At 37.3% G+C, this 12,031-nt stretch overlaps 1 long non-coding RNA gene across 1 annotated transcript in view; it reads right to left on the reverse strand.

Moving 5' to 3' along the window:
• Positions 1-969: 969 nt before the first annotated feature.
• LOC138166444 (uncharacterized) overlaps positions 970-12,031 on the reverse strand; it is an 11,840-nt gene continuing 778 nt past the window's right edge. The window contains exon 3 of the long non-coding RNA XR_011169598.1: positions 970-1,510. This is a non-coding gene — a long non-coding RNA (uncharacterized lncRNA). The remainder of the gene's footprint in view (positions 1,511-12,031) is intronic.

Consider the following 12,031-nt stretch of genomic DNA (forward strand, 5'->3'; position numbering starts at 1 on the left):
CATGTGTTAGAGATGCTCCTTCCTTTTGGGAGATTCTAGTATGGTGATTGGTGGGGAATAAAGTATTACCTTCTTCTTTTCACTTCTCGATTAGTGCCTTGGTATCTTTGTTTATTAGCTGGATAAGTGGAAAATTCCCTGATTTATTCATTTGACTGACAAGGGAGATGTTGAGGATCTTATCTATGATACTAGATATCATAGGACTGTGTGGGCCCAGATGGACACTTTTCCTATTATTAGGCTATTATTAGGAAAAGAGGGAAAAACCTTCTCAGTTGGTTTTCGGGGTGAAATCAAAAAAGCAAAGAACAATTAATACTTTCAGGATACATATCATGTGATATGGATATAAAACTTCTCAGATAGCTCTATTTTGTCAATTATTTGGAAATCCCCCCCTCAAATGACCTTAAATTATTCTCTCAAGTGAGTAATGAAAAGTCTTATAGTGGTGCTTACATTTTTTTTCTGTTAGGATTCTATGCATGAAACATTAGCTCAGATTACATAAGAGGAGAAACAAACTTCCAATACACAAAGATCCTAACAGAGAAATAAAGGCCTTGTGTATTACCCTAGATATGTATAAATGTGTGTGCATTCATATGTACATATATTATACATATTTATTTTATAGCAAATGATATTGATTCATTTACATTTTTCCAAGTGTAGCACTTCCAATGACAAGAGTCTAAGCAGTAAAACTTTGTCCTTATACATATAACAAGAAGGGGTCATAGCAATCACAAATCATACATATTTTTTTTTCTTTTTTGCTTTTTGAAGGGTAATTGGGGTTAAGTGACTTGCCCAATGTCACATGGCTAGTTTTTGTGTTGTGTCTGAGGCCGGATTTGAACTCAGGTTCTCCTGACTCCAGGGCTGGTGCTCTATTCACTGTGCCACCTAGCCGCCCCCATACATAAATCTTAACAGTCACATATCATAAATTCTGCAGCATACTCCCATGTAAAATTCCTGAACACCAGTTTGATCCAAAATTGAAGTTTTCAATCCAATGTATGGAACTAAGGTAGTAACAGGATCATAGTAATCCCATCTACACTTAGTATGGTGATAAAATAGTTCTTTGAAAAGTTTCTACTGTCCTATGTATCAGCAATGGTGAACTTCCTATCCCCTTCCTGTGGCCACAAGAGACCAGAGCGGAATGGACTCTGAAAATCTCATTAGAAGGTCATGTTGGAAAGGGTTATGGAACAAACTAAGGCCCATTCAAAATAATTAGGAGTACTCCATGAGTTTGAACCAAGTATAGGAAGAAATCCCTGAGTCCTCTGGCCTATTAGGGAAAAAAATCTTGAGAGAGGCTAACTGGTAAATCCACTCTAGAAAGAAATTGGAGAGATTCAGTTCAGTGGTAAAAAGGGTTGCTCAATTCCATCAATACTGGTATTTGCCACCTCATTTTATTAAAGAAAGAGGAGTCAGGTCACCATGATTTTCCCCAGTGTCTTGTGGTAAGTGCCGGACCAGAGGGTACCTAAAAAGAGGAAAGGATATAGCCAACTGTTAGATGGAAGAAGAGTAGATCTGAAAACCCAGAAGATTTCCTGGACTGATACAATAATTATTATGTTGGCTGTCAAAGTTAGGATCCAAAAAGATCTTCAGATAGAAAATTTCACCTTAAGAGGATGAAATTTAAGAGGGATAGATTTAAAGTCCTATACTCATTTTTAAATTTCAATGGATCAGTGATCTCAGTGTGAGTGTTACCTCTACCAGTGCATATTATAAATCCATTTGACTTTTCATCCTGTGTGATTTTGTCTATGTCCTTTCATAAAATCCCCAATTTACTGTAGACTCGTCCTGTGAGTCTTTAAGGAGTTCATGTATATCTGTTAGCTCCTGCTTTCACTATATGACTGGCACACCACCTCATAGGCGTGATTATTTTACTTAAGTTTTATTTAAATTTTTCTAAGAAATAACCATTTCTTAAAATCAGTCCATTAAAAATCTTTTCTCATTTCCCATTTTGGGGGAATTAAAAAAAATAGGTTGTGACTAGTATATCGGCATGCAGTATTTTCTCAACTTCATCCTTTCTTCAATTTGGTGTTGATGCAAACCTCTATTAGAATAAAGCTGATAATCTGACTTCAAAAATACACATTATTCTGGAATAACTCAGTAACTTGCTATGTCTGCTGTCTGAGAACCAGCCTTATTAAGAACAGAGACTCATCACCAGTTGGTTGGCCACTAAGTGATAGATTCTTTGGCCACAGCAATCCATGAAACAGGAAAAAAATAAAATGGTCCTCAGCACTAAGCAGTCCCTTTCTGTTACCATAGTGATGGTGCTTAAATGGTAGGAAAGGTGGTAGCGGTGCTAAGAACCACACATTTTTTAAACTACCTATAAAGATTAGTAAGTATAGGTACTTAGAAATGTGAGATCTTCATCCAGTGACAGAAGAACTGATGTATTATTGAACCACACTAATGTGTTATCAAATCACACCAATAATGATATTCTCATAATAAATGAGACACAAATGCTAAATATGAAAGCTTACAAGTACTGCTTGTAGAGGTTAAAACAACAAGTTGAAAGAATTGGTTTCATCATATGACCAAATAAAATAAAAAATAACATTTTACAGGACACTTACCAATCTCATGTTGCCATGCAAAAGAACCTCATAGAAATAATTGTGGCATGTGTGCCAGCCTTTTTTTTGCAGAAGATGAAGAGGTAGCAAATTTCTACCAAGAACTTGACAAGACTCTCCAAACCAAGGCAAGATACATGTTGAAATGTGATGAATTTAATGTTTGGGGTGGTCACAAGGGATGATGGCAAAATTACGACTCAGGTTTGAGAAATGAAAGAGGCTAAAATCTTTTAAGATGACTCAGAAGCCTGGTGCCTATATATCCTGAGTACTTTCTTCCAGAAGAGAGTAAGGAGTCATTGGACATGGAAAGACAACATCACACACACACACTCACGAAATTAAGTATGTCTTGGTAATAGTAAAAGTAGCTATCTCAATGTATTTTTGTTGTTGCATCATTTCAGTTGTGTCTGAATCTTTGTGACTCCATTTGAAATTTTCTTGATAAAAATACTAAATTTGTTTACTATCTCCTTCTCTATCTAATTTTACAGATGAAGAAACTGAAGCAAACAGGGTTAAGTGACTTTCCCAGAGTTATATAGCTAGTAAGTGTCTGAGGCCAGATTAGAACTCATGAAGGTGATCTTCCTGACTACACCAACTATGCCTGTCTCTATGTATCCAGACCACCAAATAATTAGAAAAAAGGTCAAAGTTATGGTAAATTAAAAGAAAGGCTTAAAAATTAGAAGATAGTAAAGAGACTGCAACTGCTTTAACTTAGCTTATTGAAATGAAGAGTAGATACTGAAAAATGGGAAAAAGAAAGTAGCAATAATACTAATAGCTAGCATTTTTATATGGTTTTAAAGTTTGCAAAGCACTTTATTTATAGATCTCACTTGATATTCAAAACAACCCTATGAGGTCAGTGCTGCTAGTATCCTCATTTTACAAATGGGAAAACTATGTTAAATGGCAAATACATTGACCTTCATTATTACCATTTCCTGTAAAAGGTTAACTAATGTGAAGTAGTCGCCACAGCAAGAAGGACAAAAGAGTCTAAAAACTGCCTTAATTAGTAATACTTAACTTCCTTGCCAAGTAGAGAGAAATGGCAACCAAGTGCACCATTATCTCAGGTTGCAAACTCTGTATTGTTTGTAAAAAGATAAAGAGGAAGGTGACAATGAGTAAGGGCAATATCATTACTTAAAGCAGCAGAAAGTAGTGGAAGTAAAAACAAGTCAATGGGAAAGTGAGTGTGAAGTGCAAATGATGACATCATCCCCAAAATAATAGGAGACAAAATTGGCAGGACAATACATAAATATAAAATAGCACAAATGTATTGAAGTTTCTACGATGACCTATTGTTATCAACAATGGCAAATGATAAGATTTGAAGTCTAGCACCTCAGTTTCTAAAGTATTATATGAAGAAGTAGAAATGGACCTTAGGTTGATGTCAGAAGAGGAGCTATTCCAGATCAAATATACTCTGAAGAGATGCATGCTGGAGGTGATAAAATCTGGAAAGCATTGAGATTGTTTTACAAGATAGCGCAGGCAGGGGAAGATGCCAGAAGAATGAGGGGAAAAAAAACAAAAGAAAAAACAATATTAATGATCCAAACAAGAAAATTTGGGGAACTTCGATAGCTGCAAACCCATATGCATGCCTACTTTTTCATCTTTATAAAATCTTTATGAGCATGTTCTCCATGTCTATGGAAGCTGTCTTTGATGAAAATAAGAGACAAAAAACAGGCTGTTTCACAAACCATTGTTTATATCAGAACATATCTTTATAGTCACACAGTTGACTGCAAGATGAAGAGAATATAGGATTCTGCCATGTTTATTATTTATGATTACAAAAAAGCACTTGATTTTGTACAGCAAAACTCAACCCTAAAGACTCTCTTCCAATAAGGAGCTATGTACATATGTGACAAGATCATGAAAGAATCTTTGATAAATACAGTCATATAGATAGCTCTGTGCAAAGAAAATAGAGATGTATGTTCACCAAAGATTTTTGCAAAGTCCAAAGGAAAAAAAGGATATCTTATAGATGGTGAGGTCTTTGAAATGCTTTTTTTTGGCAAAACATATTATGCTGATTATATCAAACCCCAGAATATTATAGGGCCTTTTCATGGAGGAAGGAAATTGGCCTAACAAAACATAAAGGAAAAAAAGTGCTTCATTCTTTTCCATCTCTGGAACACCTTTGGTGAGCAAGTATGCTTCCCTGTTTTTTTTTTTAACTTTCTTGATATCAATCAGATAATTTTTGAACAAAATTATATCTCCATTGTTATACCTTTCACTATAATCTTGTGTGAGTTGAGATTAAGAGAAGAACACTGAGGATTGATTTGAAGGAATGACAGTGTTAAACAAAGATCTGTTTAAGGATCAGGGATGCTATGGCATATTTGTATGTCACAAGGAAAGATCCAGTAGATGAGGAAAAGATTGAAGAGGAGAGGGAGAATAATTAATAAAAGATGGAAAACATCAAAACTTTCCCTAACATTTAAGAAGTAAAAAAGGATTTCAATAGTAAGGGCAACCCAGGCTTAGGATTTAATGAAGCCTGAGTCAAAGGATTCAAGGATAGTGTATAGTGGAACTGGTCAAACCAAAAAGGAAGTGAACCAGAACAGACTGATGGCCTCAGTCAGATATTGAAAGTCTTGAGAAATAAGGGAGAATGATGTAAAGGCCAGTGGATGATTGTGACAAAGATCTAGGTTGGGCATTACAGATGGATAGGGAGGTTGCTGTGTCTAAGATGATGACAAAGGAGGAAGGTCCCAAGAGTAGGGCTTAAAATGGAAAGACCCTTTAGTTCTTTGATGGAGGTAGCAGGGAGTTAACATATATGGTAGGCTTCAACTGCAATTCAGATAGAAAAGCCCTTGGTCCTTAGGGTATAATAGCAAGGTAGATATTAATACCTCTTCTTTAGTATCATTTCTACTGATAAAGTCATTAATTTCTGATTTTGAACTACTGATCATACCTGGGTCAGTCAAATTCCTATAGATAACTGAATAGCCTGAGCAGGGGCCTAAATTAGGGGGAAATGGGTAAGTCAAAGAGGCTGTCTAGGCATGACCAAAATCTTTCAGTTGAAGAAAAAAATGGTAAAATAAATAGAATCAATCATAGCTGAAATTGAATAAATGCAGAAATGACTGGTTCTACTGTTTCCCCTCCTACTTTCAAATCAGTTTTTAACTTCTGCAAAGATAACTTGAAATAGACTAGATCTCAGTGCTCTTATGGCTTCTTAAGACATGTAACACTTATGATGATGAACAGGTAGAAAATAAATAGAATAAAAATGTTGGTTCCTATTTCTAGTTTTCCAAATTCCATGATTTTAGGATGAAAAATAAATGCAAAGATATATGAATTACTGATAATGTAAAACACCCCTCTTCTTGTGTCATTGATCCCATCCCTTTCTATGTTTGCTAGGAGTTTGCTCTTCTAGTCATCCTCTCTCTATAATTTTCACTCCCTTTACCCATGGCTCCTTCTTTTAGCTCATATACCAGCTCCTTCAGGAAGCTCCTGATTTGTTCAGTTGTTAGTGCCTTAGGTTAACAAATCAATTCATAAAACAGCACCTACTATGTGCCAGGAACTATGCCAAGTGCTAGGGACCCAAAGCAAAAAAGAAAACAAGGCAAAAGCAGTCCCTTCTCTTAAGGAATTCACAGTCTAATGGAGGGGGCAGGGAACAGTATGAAAAGAGCTATGTACAAACACAGTATATACAAGATAAATTGGTGATAATTGTAGAGGCAAGGCAATGCTAGTGCATTAAGGGGAAATGGATAAGGTTTCTTTCAAAAGGTGGGAATCCAGGGAGGATAGGAGGTAGATATAAGGAGGGAGAGAATTCCAAGCATGGATATCACTAGGAGAGCTAGTGAAATCCAAAATCACTTGATTGTGTACATATTGTGTATTTGTTTATTTATAAATGTGTTATATCTCTTCAGTAAAATATAAGCTCCACTAGGGCAGGGACTGCCTAACTTTTGTCTTTGCATCCCTAGTGCTTAGCACAGTATTAGTGCACATGTGTGTGCGCACACACATTTATTAAGTGTCTAATAAATGCTTGTCAATTTATTAACATTGATTAATCTAAAGGACAAAATGCAGTGTAGGATACTGAGTGAGAAGTAGAGGCATAGCCTTTGGACTAGATTTAATTAAATTTTAAAAAATTAGCCTGTTCTTCATTTTTGAAGAGAACCAGTGACATCACAGGTGATGTCTTGATTTGTTTGTGAAGCAGAGTAGTGCAAAGTCATCAGCCTCACTCTCTCTTCCTGAGTCATTAATGTTCAATGGCAAGAGAAAAGTCAAGATGACTATGGCCCAGGATGCAGTGGCATCTTCAATGTCTGATCAAGCTCTAAGTGCTCTACACTACCTGCCTCAGCCTCCTTCATGGCTCACCTGCTGTAATGGTAATGTAATTTTGAATCTGAATGTTGGCAAAAGTAGCAGGTACTTAACACTTAGTAACTGATCAAGCCTCTGACTGGGGGAACAACAGAAGGTATGAACTCCTGTCTCCTGTTACTGACATAATAGGAAGGGGCTGGTTGAAAGAGGAAGCTAATGTGTGTGTATATAAGAAAAGCCCCAGAGAGGCACAGTCAGAATTTCCTTGAGACCAAGATCTGGTGGCAGAACAGCTACAGAAGAATGGAGATCTGAGTCCTGAAAACGACTTAGTGGAGTTTCTTCTGAACAGGATCCCAGGAGCCCAGAGCCAGGAAGCCAGGAACCCAGAGCCAGGAGTCCAGGTGACTGAAGCATGACTGGGATGCTGAGACTTTGTTTGTGGCTTGGTTGAGCCTTGAATTCCCTGGAGCAGAAATCGTGAAGGAGCTGACACAGACCAGACTCTGTGAACGCCAGTGTGGAGCAGGACCTGCCCAGAGAGCTGATCAAGGAACTGGGAGCTGTCTGCCATTTTACCCAGGTGACAGTCTGGTGAATCCAGGTAGAATCTGGGACCATGGAAGGGGATCCAGGGAATCTGAGAACTGGCCCCAAGTCAAGATGAAAATACCTCTCCTTGGGTACTGAATAATTATGGAATTATAGTTTACTAGTGACCTAAGGGATGATGTGTTTTGTGTATGATACTTAGGAAGACTTTGCTGAATAAGTGACTGATTTTGAGTACTTTGAGATATTGTTACTTATAAATGACTGATTGAGTTAATCAAGACTTTGCCCCATGAGCAGAAGACTTTGACTATTGTACTGTGAAACTGCTGATAAGTGACTAATTGAGTTAACTTAAGAGTGACTATTTTACTTTGAGACTATGTTGTGAATATTATATTGTGATTTTCTGTGATAAGTTGTAATATTGTGAATGCTGTACCTTGATTTTCCATGTATGTTTTGCTTTTGTTATGGAATAGAGTGATCACTATGCTGAGTAATCAGAATCTTAAAAGCTGCTCACAGTAGCATTCTTCTGAAAAGTTTCTGTGCATGGCATTACACCTGCCCATCGTGGGGGGGGGGATGTCTTCACATGCTTGGGGTAGACACCCCCCTAACTCACCTACAGGCTGGAAACCTGATGGTTACCCTCAGCCCGGTTTAGCCCATTTGCTAAGACAGTTTTACAAGGGTGTGGTTGCTGTGCATTCTACAGCTTCTTGGAGCCACAGGTGAGAATTGGATGAGAGGTGAGCACCAAAGTTAGAGCCCCGAAAAGGGCTCAGCAACCCCAGCTCTAGAGGTGCTAGTCCTCCCTGAACCCAGCCTATTACATGTGAGACACTCTGATAGATTTTGGAGTAAGGAAAAAAAAAAGAATAGTGCCTTCCTTCAAGGAGCTTACATTCTTTGTATGTGGGAGGGGGAGGGGGGCTGTCTGAGTACAACATGTACACAGGAAAGTATAAACAAAATAATTTTAGGGCAGGGTAAAGCACTAACAAAATTAGGGAGAAAGTATGCCAGGAAACTGTACATCATTGTATTTACAAATAAGTAGACAAAATCTTTACAAAGAACTGTTATTCACATAAGAGCAGGAGCAGACACAGATATATAAACATGTGTAAATACACTAGGGGTTCTTAACCTTTTTAGGTGTCATAGACCCCACTGGCAGACTGGTGAAGCACATGGACTCCTTCATGGAATAATTTATTTAAGTACATAAAATGATAGAATTACAAAAGAAACCAATTATAGTGAAAATAAAGATGTTTTTTCACCTCTATCCAAGTTCATGGACCTGCCCTCCCCAAAATCTACCCACAAACTCCTTTGGGGTCTGCCAACCTCAGGTTAAAAGTCCCTGAAATAGACTGGTTGGGGGGGTGGGGCAGTCCAGACCTATGATTTCATAGGTATAAAGGGTCCTCCTGCAAATTGGCAACTGTAAGGCACACTGAAAGAAGTAATGAAATAGGGTTCCCAAAGGAAGAAAAATAGGCTTCTGGTTGATCTGATGTCCTTTTTCTTCTTTAAGGCGTGTTGGCAAGTTTCCCTTACACACACACACACACACACACACACACACACACACACACACAACCTTAAAATTCATTCTTTTTTCACTCAGTTTTCCCTTTTATGTTAGGAAGCAGCTAGGTAAAGATGTATATAAAGGTTTTTTTTTTTTTAACAGATTCTCTATTCTATTTTTGTTACTTTCTAAGCAAATTGGAAGCTTGGTTGGCAAATTGGATCCTCTAGATGCATCACATTAGAACAAGAGTAAATCTGGTTTTGATGAAACGCGGTTGGAGCTGTAATAGGGTAACAAAGATCTGACAAACCAAACTATGGGCTGCTGAATAAGAAACCTCACAATAGTGGGAGAGCAATAAAACTTCCAGACCCAGAATTAATGGTCCGTTATAGGAAAACTCCATTGTTTTTCCCCAAAATGATACAATTATTTTATTTTACAAAAAACTCTTAAACTGGCATGTTTGCAAACTAAATTTTATGGAACATTCACATGTTTAATACAGTTGATTCTGCTTGGCTTTTACCATGCTAGCATGTGGAACGGGGAAAAATAATGGGAAAACAATAGGGCATATGAGTAGAACAAGGTGAAAATAGGAAAAGGTTAAGCTGCTTAAAACTATGTTTTTAGTTAATATATAAGATAATATACCACCTGCCAGACTAGTTTTACTTATGTGTACATATTTGAGAGTCAAATTAAGCTCTATGTATATACCATCCTGCATAAAATTCACTTAAATGGGCTCCAGAAGACTACCAGTTGAGCCAGTACTGGAAAAAATGCACTCAGTTCACAACAGTCTATATCAACAGTAGATTTACAACCTGAAATCAGTGCTTGACTGCTCAAAGAGTCTGCTAATTCAGCCCAATCTACAAAGCAGCTTCCCCCCCTTGTTTTGTTTTTGCATATGGACTTCGTACATGCCATTAAAGGAGACAAAAGGAGACAGTTTGGATTAAGATGTTGCCTGGCGTCCCAGAGGCAGCCCAGTCTAGTTTGTGGAACTCAGAAATTTGTTAAGCCTCCTTTCTGTTTCTATCCAGACTTCTCTCTGACCTGAGCCATACCAAAGACCAGCCAACTACTTCAATCTCTTCCAGAGGATCATTTAAAAAAAAAAAAGACTACATCTAAACAATACAAAACCAATCGTGTGAACCAGTCAGTTCGGTGGGAGAAAAAAGCTTCCATCAAGCATTGTTTGTTGGGTCAGACAGACAAATCAACCAGGGATGCTATTTTGCACCTTTCAACTAGGTGGTGTATTGTCATATAGCCCCTGTTTGAAATGAAATACTGTGACATGCTTAGGTTATGATCACTAAACTTAGAGTACTATTAATCTTAGTTATATAATTATGACAATATTAATGACAATACTACAGTAACATGTAATCTTTCTACTAATGATGCTGCCCACCATTTATGCCAGAAAATAGATTTTTCCAAGTTTTAACTGAGTTTTTTTAATGTCAATATTTGAGGATCTACAATATTGTCAATTTGGACGCTTGTTCCATAGGGAGGCAAAGAACCATCCCTCTATAATCTCACAGAATGAATGGCTCTGGAACTACAGGACTTGGGTCCAAATCCTGCCTGTGTGAAATTGAGCAAATTATTTAACTTCCCTGAGTTTATTACTCATTTATAAAATTAGGAGCTTGAACTAGATGGCTTTTGAGATCTATTCCACTTTTAAACTAATGATCCCTTGATCCTATGAATGAGGGCAGTGACTATTTCATTCTTGTCTTTAAATCCCCAGCCTCTAGCTCATACCTGGCTTATAGTAAATGTTTAGTAAATACTTGTCAGTTGATTGGCTTTAGTAGGTGGTTTTTAAAATAAGTTGTGGTCAAAAAGTTCATCATCCTATGGACTAGCCTGGTGAGAAGTCTCTCTAACCTTACCTAGATTTGTTGGCTCTCAGACAATAGACATGGGGCTATCCTAGAAGACTTTCCAAGTTAGTGGAACTTGTCAGAGCTGGTGCTCCAATGGCATTACCTTTTATAAAAAAATGATTTTGTTCCCGATCATGTGTAAAAACAATCTTTAAAATTCATTTAAAATTTTTTTTGAGTTCCAAATTCTCTCTTTCTCCTTCCACCTCTCCAAGACAGTAAACAATTTGATATAGGTTATACAAAAGTGCAGTCATACAAAACATTTCAGTATTAGCCATGTTTTGGGTTGTTGTTTTTTTTTTTTTTTGCTTTTTGGAGAGGGGAAGGCAGGGCAATTGGGGTTAAGTGACTTGCCCAGGGTCACATGGCTAGTAAAAGTGTCTGAAGCCAAATTTGAACTTAGGTCCTCCTGACTCCAGGGCTGGTGCTCTATTCACTGTGCTACCTAGCTGCCCTCCCCCATATTAGTCATGTTCTGAAAGAAAACACAGACAAAAAACATTATGAAAAAAATAAAGTGAAAAATAGTGTGCTTTGATCTACAGACTCCAGTTCTTTCTCTGGAGGTAGATAGCATTTTTCATCATGAGTCCTTTGGAATTGTTTTAGATCATTGTATTGCTGAGAATTGCTAAGTCATACAAGATTGATCATTAGACAATATGGTTGTTAATGTGTACAATGTTCTCCTGGTTCTGCTCATTTCACTTTGTATCAATTCATGTAAGTCTTTCCAGATTTTTCTGAAATAATCTTGTTCTTATAGCACAATAGCATTCCATTACACTCATATATCACAAATTGTTCAGTCATTCCCCAGTCAATGAATATCCCCTTAATTTCCAATTCTCTGCCACTAGAAAAAGAGCTGCCATAAATATTTTCATACAAATAGGTCCTTTTTTTTCCTTCCTTCCTTCCTTCCTTCCTTCCTTCCTTCCTTCCTTCCTTCCTTCCTTCCTTCC

This window comes from Petaurus breviceps, unplaced genomic scaffold (genome assembly GCF_028583685.1).
Source record: "Petaurus breviceps papuanus isolate PSGF00001 unplaced genomic scaffold, PetGlider_PUasm1.0 224, whole genome shotgun sequence".
In the NCBI taxonomy this organism is placed as follows: domain Eukaryota; kingdom Metazoa; phylum Chordata; class Mammalia; order Diprotodontia; family Petauridae; genus Petaurus; species Petaurus breviceps.